We start from the raw sequence: 12,205 nt of genomic DNA on the forward strand, positions 1-12,205 counted from the left end.
CCATAGACTCCCACATAGACATTCACTCCTACACATCCTCTGTCCTGGCTCACATCAGCTCCAACATCGACAGTGTCACCACCACCAAACGGATAATTACCTTTCCCAACCAAAAGCCGTGGATGAACAGCGAGGTCCGGTTGCAGCTGAAGGCACGTGACACCGCCTTCAGATCAGGTGACAAGCAGGCCTACTGCTCAGCCAGGGCTGACCTGAACAAGGCCATAAAGCAGGCCAAGCAGAGCCACAAATGCAAGGTTGAGGATCATTTTAACACCAACGACCCCCGACGCATGTGGCAGGGCATCCAGGCCATAACGGACTACAAACCCTCCAATGCCCCCCCTGCAACCGACCCTTCTCTCCCCAACGACCTCAACCACTTCTATGCCCGCTTCGACAGAGACAACCGGGAGACGCCCACCAGGGTTGTCCTACCTGCTGATCTACAACCCCTCACTCTCTCCACCACGGATGTACACGCCGCACTGAGCAGGACCAACCCACGTAAGGCAGCTGGGCCTGACGGCATCCCGGGTCGGGTGCTTATGAGCTGTGCTGAGCAGCTGACGGAGGTGCTCACGGACATTTTCAACCTGTCCCTAGCCCAAGCTACTGTCCCTGCGTGCTTTAAGTCCACCTCCATCGTGCCTGTGCCGAAACACTCCTCTGCGAAGTGTTTTAACGACTTTCGACCTGTCGCACTCACTTCAACGATCATGAAGTGTTTCGAGAGGCTGGTCCTGGCTCACCTTAAAGCTGGCCTCTCCCCATCCCTCGACAGGCATCAATTTGCCTATCGAGAGAACAGGGGCACTGATGACGCCATCTCCTCCGCCCTACACTGTGCCCTCACTCACCTGGACAAGAGCAACACTCACGTACGGATGCTGTTCATCGACTTCAGTTCAGCATTTAACACCATCATCCCATCCAAACTCATCACTAAGCTCGGTGACCTTGTGGCAACCAAGGACCTGGACATCACTCCCTCCATCTGCAACTGGATCCTCGACTTCCTCACTGACAGGCCTCAGTCTGTTAGGATAGGCAACCTCACCTCCTCCACCCTAACCCTGAGCACTGGTGTCCCACAAGGCTGTGTGCTGAGCCCCCTTCTCTACTCCCTCTTCACCCACGACTGCACCCCTTTGCACGGCACCAACACCATCATCAAATTTGCAGATGACACAACGGTGGTGGGTCTCATCAAGGACAACGATGAGACGGCCTACAGGGAGGAGATCCAGCATCTGGCGTCGTGGTGTGCCGACAACAACCTGGCGTTGAACACCAAGAAGACCAAGGAGCTCATAGTGGACTTCAGGAGGACTAGGGCTGTCACTCACGCTCCGATTCACATCAACGGAGCGGAGGTCGAACGGGTCCCCAGCTTTAAATTCCTGGGGGTCCACATCTCTGAGGACCTCTCCTGGACCCTCAACACCGCGTCTCTGGTCAAGAAGGCCCACCAGCGTCTCTTCTTTCTGAGGAGACTGAGGAAAGAAAATCTATCTCCTCAGATCCTGGGGAATTTCTACCGCTGCGCCATCGAGAGCATCCTCACATACTGCACCACGGTCTGGTACGGAAACTGCACAGCCTCTGACCGGAAGGCACTGCAGAGGGTGGTGAAAACTGCCCAACGCATCACCGGAACATCTCTCCCTGTCATTAAGACTATCTATGACAGTCGGTGCCTGAGGAAGGCTCATAAAATCATAAAGGACCCCTCTCACCCCAACCACAGTCTGTTTGCCCTCCTCCCCTCTGGGAGACGTTTTAGGAGCCTTGGTTCCAAGTCCAGCAGACTTAGGAACAGCTTCTTCCCCTCCACTGTCATCTACCTAAACTCCTCATCCACTCCTTTCCCTCCCCCAGTGCCAGCCCCCCCTCCAACCCAGACTCATCCTAGTCTGTAACACTATGTGGACTCATGCGATATGGCCACTGGACTTGTGGAATATGGTCTCTGGACCTTAGTTTAGCACTGGGCCACGTGCAATAAGGGCTACGTGCAATATGGACAGATCATGTTTTTCTTCTTCCTCTCTTATCTTATTTATTACTTATTACTTATTTATTAATTACTTATTACTTAAATGACTACTGCTCAGTTCATTACTACTGTAATTAATGTATCCTCCTTGCTGACATGTTTGCACTATTGGTGAGATGCGAAAATACTTTTCGCTGTGCTGTACTTGTACTGTACATTGACAATAAATTGAATCTCATCTCATCATGATGGACACGAACACACCTGTAACTCAAGCACTGCAAACACCTGCTCTTTCACTGATCTACACTGTGGTGGAAACTACTCTGTCAGTGTTGTAGCTGTTGACAGAGGTTGTCACAGTGAACCAAGTTCAGCTGTGGAACTGAAATCAGGTGAGAAGATGTTCACGAAAAACACTAATGCTGCTTTTGACCTGTTAGGTTTATTCATGTTCTCTTCCGAAAGATTTATTTGGAATGAATGGATTCGAACCTAGGTTGGACTTAGTGACTTGATTGCTAAATTAATAAACAAATACATATTATAGTAGAACATTTGACTTGAAAACGTTTCTGAAAGTGTGTGATTTCCTTTCGAAATTCATTTAATTCCTTGAACATCATTATGATATAACATGTCAACATTGTGTTTTGCATTTGTCTCTTTTCAGTTCCGTGTGCCCCAGTGAGTGTTAGTGCCAGTCTGGTTTGTTCCAACTCAGCCAATGTGAACTGGCAAAGAAGTCCCAGTGCCACATCTTACAATGTGACTGCAGTGGGTCAGGATGGACACATACATGGCTGCTCCACCAACAGTACCAGCTGTCAGATACCCAACATGCACTGTGGCCAGAACTATACCATCACAGTGACACCATATACTGACTCATATGCTGGGAATCCCAGCATTCCTCTTCACTTCAGTGCAGGTACACAGGGAGAACAAAATATGTACTAACTTGAAAGGTGCAATTTTGGGAAATTGAAAGTGTGGTTGCATTGACACAAGTCACCAGGAATATATAATATAATATATATTATATTATATTATATATTGCAATATCGTGTGAAGCATGACAACAGTGTGTGAAACATGAAAAAGAATCTCGGACCGAGAACAATAGTGTGTTTCCTCTAGCAACCACACTAATGCGACTAAAGACTATGTACTAATATGAACAGTCTCCAACAGACTAATTTGCTAGACTAATTAAGATGCTCAGCATACGTTTTGTACTTTTGTTTGATCAATTGAAGCACAAATGAAAGAGAATAATCATTCTTTCTCTCCACTTCTTCCCTCCATCTCTCCAGGTCCCTGCGCCCCCAGTAATGTTTCTGTTTCTGCATCATGTGGGGCTAGCACAGTGTCCTGGTCCCCTGTTTCAGGGGCCAACATGCACATAGCAACAGCAACGGACACGAACACACCTGTAACTCAAGCACTGCAAACACCTGCTCTTTCACTGATCTACACTGTGGTGGAAACTACTCTGTCAGTGTTGTAGCTGTTGACAGAGGTTGTCACAGTGAACCAAGTTCAGCTGTGGAACTTGAAACAGGTGAGACACTCACCAAAGACACTGATATTTAGCATATATCTCTGGGAGATTACTTGGGCTACAATCTAGACATGGATGAGTGTAAGAAACGAGTAAAGGGGGAGGAATGAATCATTTAGCCACCCCACAATGCAATCTCATGAGAACTAAAAATAAACAACATACTGTACGTATAGCATGTCCACTCATCATAATACTGATTTTAGATCTTAATTGTTACAATTAGTTACATTTCTTTCTTGTTCCGATCAGTTCTAATCATTTACTATACAGAATATCTTTGAGCCCAGTTATATTGTGTAATGTTTAACGCTGTATTCCATCGTCTCTTTGCAGTGCCATGTGTTCCTACCAGCGTCTCGGTAGCTCCTGACTGTATCAGGAACACTGCTGTTGTGTCCTGGTCTGCCAGCAGGGGGGCAGTACAGTACTCTGTGTCTGCCTGGAGTAGTCAAGGCCATGCCTCGAATACCACCTGCATGTCCTCTGATCTCAACTGTACTCTTACAAACATCACCTGTGGCTCCAACTACACTGTAGATGTAAACTGCTCCAGTGACCCGACATTCAGCTCAGGTAAGACATGGAGAACATATACTGTATGTATGCACAACAAAGGCCAAAGGCAACGTAATGCTGCTTTTGGATCATCTTCGCTTAAGAAAGATTTAAGTCGAATCAATGGAAGTGAATGAATGAATGAATAATTATGTTACATTTCAGCAATGAGAAATTCAGATCCTTCTTAGGATATCATCTTAAAGTGTACATTTTATCCTCAATAACAACACTCCCCCCCACCTATCTCTCTCCCCAGCCCTGTGTGCCCCAGTGAGTGTTAGTGCCAGTCTGGTTTGTTCCAACTCAGCCAATGTGAACTGGCAAAGAAGTCCCAGTGCCACATCTTACAATGTGACTGCAGTGGGTCAGGATGGACACATACATGGCTGCTCCACCAACAGTACCAGCTGTCAGATACCCAACATGCACTGTGGCCAGAACTATACCATCACAGTGACACCATATGCTGACTCATGTGCTGGGAATCCCAGCATTCCTCTTCACTTCAGTGCAGGTACACAGGGAGAACAAAATATGTACTAACTAGAAAGGTGTAATTTTGGGAAATTGAAAGTGTGGTTGCATTGACACAAGTCACGAGGAATCCACTGGGAACTGAATTCTGTCTTACCATTATATATTTAATACATAATATAATATTATATATTGCGATATCATGTGAAGCATGACAACAGTGACAACAGTCAGTGTGTGAAACATGAAAAAGAATTCCGGACCGAGAACAATAGTGTGTTTCCTCTAGCAACCACACTAATGCGACTAAAGACTATGTACTAATATGAACAGTCTCCAACAGACTCATTTGATAGACTAATTAAGATGCTCAGCATACGTTTTGTACTTTTGTTTGATCAATTGAAGCACAAATTAAAGAGAATAATCATTCTTTCTCTCCACTTCTTCCCTCCATCTCTCCAGGTCCCTGCGCCCCCAGTAATGTTTCTGTTTCTGCATCATGTGGGGCTAGCACAGTGTCCTGGTCCCCTGTTTCAGGGGCCAACATGCACATAGCAACAGCAACGGACACGAATGATGGACACGAACACACCTGTAACTCAAGCACTGCAAACACCTGCTCTTTCACTGATCTACACTGTGGTGGAAACTACTCTGTCAGTGTTGTAGCTGTTGACAGAGGTTGTCACAGTGAACCAAGTTCAGCTGTGGAACTGAAATCAGGTGAGAAGATGTTCACGAAAAACACTAATGCTGCTTTTGACCTGTTAGGTTTATTCATGTTCTCTTCCGAAAGATTTATTTGGAATGAATGGATTCGAACCTAGGTTGGACTTAGTGACTTGATTGCTAAATGAATAAACAAATACATAATATAGTAGAACATTTTACTTGAAAACGTTTCTGAAAGTGTGTGATTTCCTTTCGAAATTCATTTAATTCCTTGAACATCATTATGATATAACAACATGTCAACATTGTGTTTTGCCTTTGTCTCTTCTCAGTTCCGTGTGCCCCAGTGAATGTTAATGCCAGTCTGGCGTGTCCCAACTCAGCCCATGTGACCTGGGTAGGAAGCTCCAGTGCCACATCTTACAATGTGACGGCAGTGGCTCAGGATGGACACATACATTACTGCTCCACTAACAGTACCAGCTGTCAGATACCCAACAACATGCACTGTGGCCAGAACTATACCATCACAGTGACACCATATACTGACTCATGTGCTGGGAATCCCAGCACTCATCATCACTTCATTGCAGGTATTCAGAGAGAACAAGATTTAAAATCTTAAAGCTATGCATCTGAACAGTCTTCAACAGACTTTTAGAACATTGTTTTTAATCAGTTTTTTCTCTCCACTTCTTCCCTCCATCTCTCCAGGTCCCTGCCCCCCCAGTAATGTTCATGTTTCTACAGAATGTGGGGTTAGCACAGTGTCCTGGTCCAATGTTTCAGGAGCAGATATGTACATAGCAACAGCAGCAGCACATAATGGACACGAACACACCTGTAACTCAAGCGTTGGAACCTCCTGCTCTTTCACTGATCTACACTGTGGTGAAAATTACTCTGTCAGTGTTGTAGCTGTTGACAGAGGTTGTCACACAGAACCAAGTTCAGCTGTGGAACTAAAAACAGGTTAGAAGATGTTCACCACAAAACACTGCAGTGCTGCTTTTTACCTGTTGGGTCGTTTTAATTAGGCGTCGATTACATTATATTAAATGGCTTCAAATCTAGATATAGATGAATGCATGAAATTAAATGATTAAGTGGAGGAAGTCAAAAATAAATTAACTACCACACAATGTAAATTCATTTAAAATTATGTTTCCACTCAGAAAACAATCTTTTATTTTATAACACATTGCCATGTTTCCCCTTAATAATTTGCAGGTTCAAATCTTAATTTACAATTGTCTTAATGGTAGTCTGGAGCCCTGCTACATTTATTTTCTTGTTACTTCATTATTAATGCTGCTGTACAATGTTTAACTCTGTATCCGTCCTCTCTTTGCAGTGCCATGTGTTCCTAACAACGTCTCAGTAGCACCTGACTGTATCAGGAACACTGCTGTTGTGACCTGGTCTGCCAGCAAGGGGGCAGTACAGTACTCTGTGTCTGCCTGGAGTAGTCAAGGCCATGCCTCGAATACCACCTGCATGTCCTCTGATCTCAACTGTACTCTTACAAACATCACCTGTGGCTCCAACTACACTGTAGATGTAAAGGCTATTGATGGAAACTGCTCCAGTGACCCGAGTCAGACCCTGACATTCAGCTCAGGTAAGACATGGAGAACATATACTGTATGTATGCACAACAAAGGCCAAAGGCAACGTAATGCTGCTTTTGGATAGTCTCCACTTAAGAAAGATTTAAGTCGAATCAATGGAAGTGAATGAATGAATGAATAATTATGTTACATTTCAGCAATGAGAAATTCAGATCCTTCCTCCTTAGGATATCATCTTAAAGTGTACATTTTATCCTCAATAACAACACTCCCCCCACCTATCTCTCTCCCCAGCCCTGTGTGCCCCAGTGAGTGTTAGTGCCAGTCTGGTTTGTTCCAACTCAGCCAATGTGAACTGGCAAAGAAGTCCCAGTGCCACATCTTACAATGTGACAGCAGTGGGTCAGGATGGACACATACATGGCTGCTCCACCAACAGTACCAGCTGTCAGATACCCAACATGCACTGTGGCCAGAATTGACACCATATGCTGACTCATGTGCTGGGAATCCCAGCATTCCTCTTCACTTCAGTGCAGGTACACAGGGAGAACAAAATATGTACTAACTAGAAAGGTGTAATTTTGGGAAATTGAAAGTGTGGTTGCATTGACACAAGTCACGAGGAATCCACTGGGAACTGAATTCTGTCTTACCATTATATATTTAATACATAATATTATATTATATATTGCGATATCATGTGAAGCATGACAACAGTGACAACAGTCAGTGTGTGAAACATGAAAAAGAATTTCTATGTACTAATATGAACAGTCTCCAACACTAATTTGATAGACTAATTAAGATGCTCAGCATACGTTTTGTACTTTTGTTTGATCAATTGAAGCACAAATTAAAGAGAATAATCGTTCTTTCTCTCCACTTCTTCCCTCCATCTCTCCAGGTCCCTGCGCCCCCAGTAATGTTTCTGTTTCTGCATCATGTGGGGCTAGCACAGTGTCCTGGTCCCCTGTTTCAGGGGCCAACATGCACATAGCAACAGCAACGGACACGAATGATGGACACGAACACACCTGTAACTCAAGCACTGCAAACACCTGCTCTTTCACTGATCTACACTGTGGTGGAAACTACTCTGTCAGTGTTGTAGCTGTTGACAGAGGTTGTCACAGTGAACCAAGTTCAGCTGTGGAACTGAAATCAGGTGAGAAGATGTTCACGAAAAACACTAATGCTGCTTTTGACCTGTTAGGTTTATTCATGTTCTCTTCCGAAAGATTTATTTGGAATGAATGGATTCGAACCTAGGTTGGACTTAGTGACTTGATTGCTAAATTAATAAACAAATACATATTATAGTAGAACATTTGACTTGAAAACGTTTCTGAAAGTGTGTGATTTCCTTTCAAAATTCATTTAATTCCTTGAACATCATTATGATATAACAACATGTCAACATTGTGTTTTGCCTTTGTCTCTTTTCAGTTCCGTGTGCCCCAGTGAGTGTTAGTGCCAGTCTGGTTTGTTCCAACTCAGCCAATGTGAACTGGCAAAGAAGTCCCAGTGCCACATCTTACAATGTGACTGCAGTGGGTCAGGATGGACACATACATGGCTGCTCCACCAACAGTACCAGCTGTCAGATACCCAACATGCACTGTGGCCAGAACTATACCATCACAGTGACACCATATACTGACTCATGTGCTGGGAATCCCAGCATTCCTCTTCACTTCAGTGCAGGTACACAGGGAGAACAAAATATGTACTAACTTGAAAGGTGCAATTTTGGGAAATTGAAAGTGTGGTTGCATTGACACAAGTCACCAGGAATATATAATATTATATTATATCTCTGGGAGATTACTTGGGCTACAATCTAGACATGGATGAGTGTAAGAAACGAGTAAAGGGGGAGGAATGAATCATTTAGCCACCCCACAATGCAATCTCATGAGAACTAAAAATAAACAACATACTGTACGTATAGCATGTCCACTCATCATAATACTGATTTTAGATCTTAATTGTTACAATTAGTTACATTTCTTTCTTGTTCCGATCAGTTCTAATCATTTACTATACAGAATATCTTTGAGCCCAGTTATATTGTGTAATGTTTAACGCTGTATTCCATCGTCTCTTTGCAGTGCCATGTGTTCCTACCAGCGTCTCGGTAGCTCCTGACTGTATCAGGAACACTGCTGTTGTGTCCTGGTCTGCCAGCAGGGGGGCAGTACAGTACTCTGTGTCTGCCTGGAGTAGTCCTATGAATGCCACCTGCCTGTCCTCTGAACTCAACTGTACCCTTAGAAACTTCACGTGTGGCACCAACTACACTGTAGCTGTCAAGGCTATTAACGGCAACTGCTCCAGTGATCCGAGTCAGACCCTGACATTCAGCTCGGGTAAGAGATGGAGAATTTACGTGCACGAGAACACTTTTACACTATACACTGACTGACTGCATGCTGCCACCTGTAGATTATTCATCTAATTAAAACAATCCATCATTTTCCCCAGTCCCTTGCCCGCCCCAGAATATAAGCGCCAGGGTCAACTGTTCCTCTAACACCGCGGCCATCTCCTGGAATCCCAGCACCGATGCCCTCAACTACACAGCTTTCGTCACTGGTGGTGACGGAACAGTTCTCCCGTGCACGTCTTCCGACAATACGTGTTCCGTCGAGGGTCTGCCCTGCGGAATTACCTTCTCTGTTCAAGTCAGGGCTCACAAAGCATACTGTGACAGCCAGCTCAGTCCACCAATCAACATCTCATCAGGTACCGTATGGGTGGCCATGCCGCCAAAATTGTTAAAAAAAAAAAAAACTTGCATTTTTTTTTTTGATATTTTTTTTGCGGCTTACGCCTTTTATTGATTTTTTAAGGGACAGACAGTAGGCTGACAGGAAACGGGAGAGAGATGGGGGGATGACATGCGGTAAAGGCCGTGTCGGGTCCGGGAGTCGAACCCGCGGCACACCGCGACTGGATCACCAGTCCGGTGCCCAGACCGTTACGCTACGGCCTGGGCCCAACTTGCATTTCTTAAACCCTCGATCATCCGACCAACCAAATTCCCTCATGTGTATTCTCCAGCTCCATGCAAACCCCAAGGCATCAACGGCTCCTTGGACTGTCTGTCCAATGAAGCAACCATATCGTGGAACGCAACGTTAGGGGCAGAGATGTACACGGTGACGGCGGTGGGTGGAGGCCACGCGACAAACTGCACTGCTTCGTCGCTGCCCGCACAGAATACAAAACTCTGATGCTGGCATTCAAAGCAACCAAAGGTATGGCTCCCCCATATCTTGCAAGTATGATTGAACCCTACAAACCCTCCCGCGCACTCAGATCAGCCAACGCAGGGAAGCTGGAAGTACCCTCACTAAAAACGCCGGGACAACGCTCCACACGTCCCAAACTCTTCTCCCTTCTGGCTCCAAAACTGTGAAATGCACTTCCCATTGCAGTCAGAACTGCAGCATCACTCCCAATCTTCCGCCGTAGCCTGAAAACCCACCTCCATCATGGCCCATAGCACTTACCCTAACCCCTTAGATAGCATTTCTGTTGGCTTAGATAGCATTTGACACAGACTTATAGCATGTTATGTAGACGGCACTATAATTGTATTGTATATAGTCATAGCACGCCATGGTACATATGTATAGCATAGTAGTAAATATGTATAGTTTATATGTATAGTGTATGTATAGTTTCATTATATAGATATTCCACTGTTACTTTCTTAGCTTATGCATGTTTCATGATAAATGTTTTTATGTGATGTATTCCCATGCTTTTGTTCTTGCTTAAATGTAAGTCGCTCTGGATTAAGAGCGTCTGCTAAATGCCTAAATTGTAAATTGTAATTGCTTCCACCAGCACCACGTGTATGGTGGATGACCTTGCCTGTGGCGTCCTCTATACGTTCTCTGTCACCGCCGCCAACAGCCTGTGTGACAGTCGTCCCAGCGCCACCATCCAGTTGCAAACAGGTAACGCATGTTTAAAAACGCAGCTCAGAGACACAGAAACACATGTACACGTATTTTTTTCCCCCTGTAATGTCTGTGCGAACCCCGGGGTCTGTTGAGGGGTTTCTTTAAAACATAAAGTTTTAAGTTGGTCACAAAAATGAAAAACATGTACACATACAAGCACTAATACAATGCTTTCTTTACTATCCCCACCCTACGTTTTAACAGCGGGCGAACAGCGGCGACTCTGGGTGATACAAATCTCCTAGAGGGAGTTCCGTATCACCATTCATGGAGGGTAAACAAAGAAACATTATTTTCGACTATCGCTGGGTCCCATAGACAAATAACGCACTTCCGGAAAATACGCCAGGCTGTCACCTGCTGTTAGAACGTACCATTAGCTTTATAATGTAGAATGCCCATTTAAGTGCTTCACTCAGAAAAGCATCTTCAAAACTCTGAATCCCCCTCCCCTTTAGCCCCATGCCGACCAGTCGACCTCTCAGTTGAGTACAACTGTGCCAACCAGTCGGCACTGCTGTCCTGGACTCCTGCCAGTGGTGCAGTGGAATACTTCGGCTGCGCCCAGGACGACAGTGGCGCCAGGCTGTGCTGTGACAGCTTGGACACAAACTGCACCATAGAGGGCCTTCGGTGTGGAGTCCAGTACAACGTCACTGTACTGGCCTCAGATGGGACATGCAACAGTTCTGTCAGTGACACAGTACGCATTGGAGCTGGTAAGAAATCTCACAGTTGTTACAAGAAACGGATGTTTTGCGATTATTTAAAACCTATTCTATACGATAGTTTCTGTATTCACGTCGCACCACGATGACAGTTGATGTATTAATGACCAGTCCAACTCTCTCCTTTTAGCTCCCTGTGCTCCAGACAACGTGCAGGTTCGGCTGTTGCCGCAACACACAACACGCAACACAACACGCCAGGTGTTGCGTTTCAGCTGGACACAGGTCCCCTGTTCACATGTCCAGTACATGCTGACCATGACGGGTAGTCTCCTCGGGGACAACCAGACCTTGTTCGACCTCTCTCTTGGACAAACTCGACTGCCTACGAGATGCCCCTGCCCTGTGGTTCATCTTACGTCGCCAGTGTGGAAAGCAGGAACTGTGGTGGAAGCAGTGGCCAATCAGTGGCTCGCAGTGGAAATACAGGTACACTGAGACTGATACATATTGTTCAAAAGTCACGTTGGTGCATGTATGTGATTGTGCCGTTCGGGCAGTTCTTATCACAATCAATACTAACGATAAACCCTCCCCTCCACCTCCACAGCTCCTTGTCCTCCCAACAGGAGTGACGTACAGCGGTGTCTTCTCCTCGGCCACAGTCTCATGGAATGCTTCCGTACATGCCGTCACGTACACAGTGTATGACGACA

At 45.3% G+C, this 12,205-nt stretch overlaps 1 long non-coding RNA gene across 1 annotated transcript; it reads left to right on the top strand.

Annotated features, from left to right (window-relative positions):
- Positions 1 to 9,469: 9,469 nt before the first annotated feature.
- LOC310874537 lies at positions 9,470 to 11,397 on the top strand. Its single transcript, XR_014570577.1, has 4 exons — positions 9,470 to 9,592; positions 9,911 to 10,107; positions 10,703 to 10,815; positions 11,280 to 11,397. It is a non-coding gene; the product is annotated as an uncharacterized lncRNA (long non-coding RNA).
- Positions 11,398 to 12,205: the final 808 nt, after the last annotated feature.

The sequence above is a fragment of the Protomyctophum parallelum genome (assembly GCF_964188405.1).
Source record: "Protomyctophum parallelum genome assembly, chromosome: 17".
Lineage (NCBI taxonomy): Eukaryota > Metazoa > Chordata > Actinopteri > Myctophiformes > Myctophidae > Protomyctophum > Protomyctophum parallelum.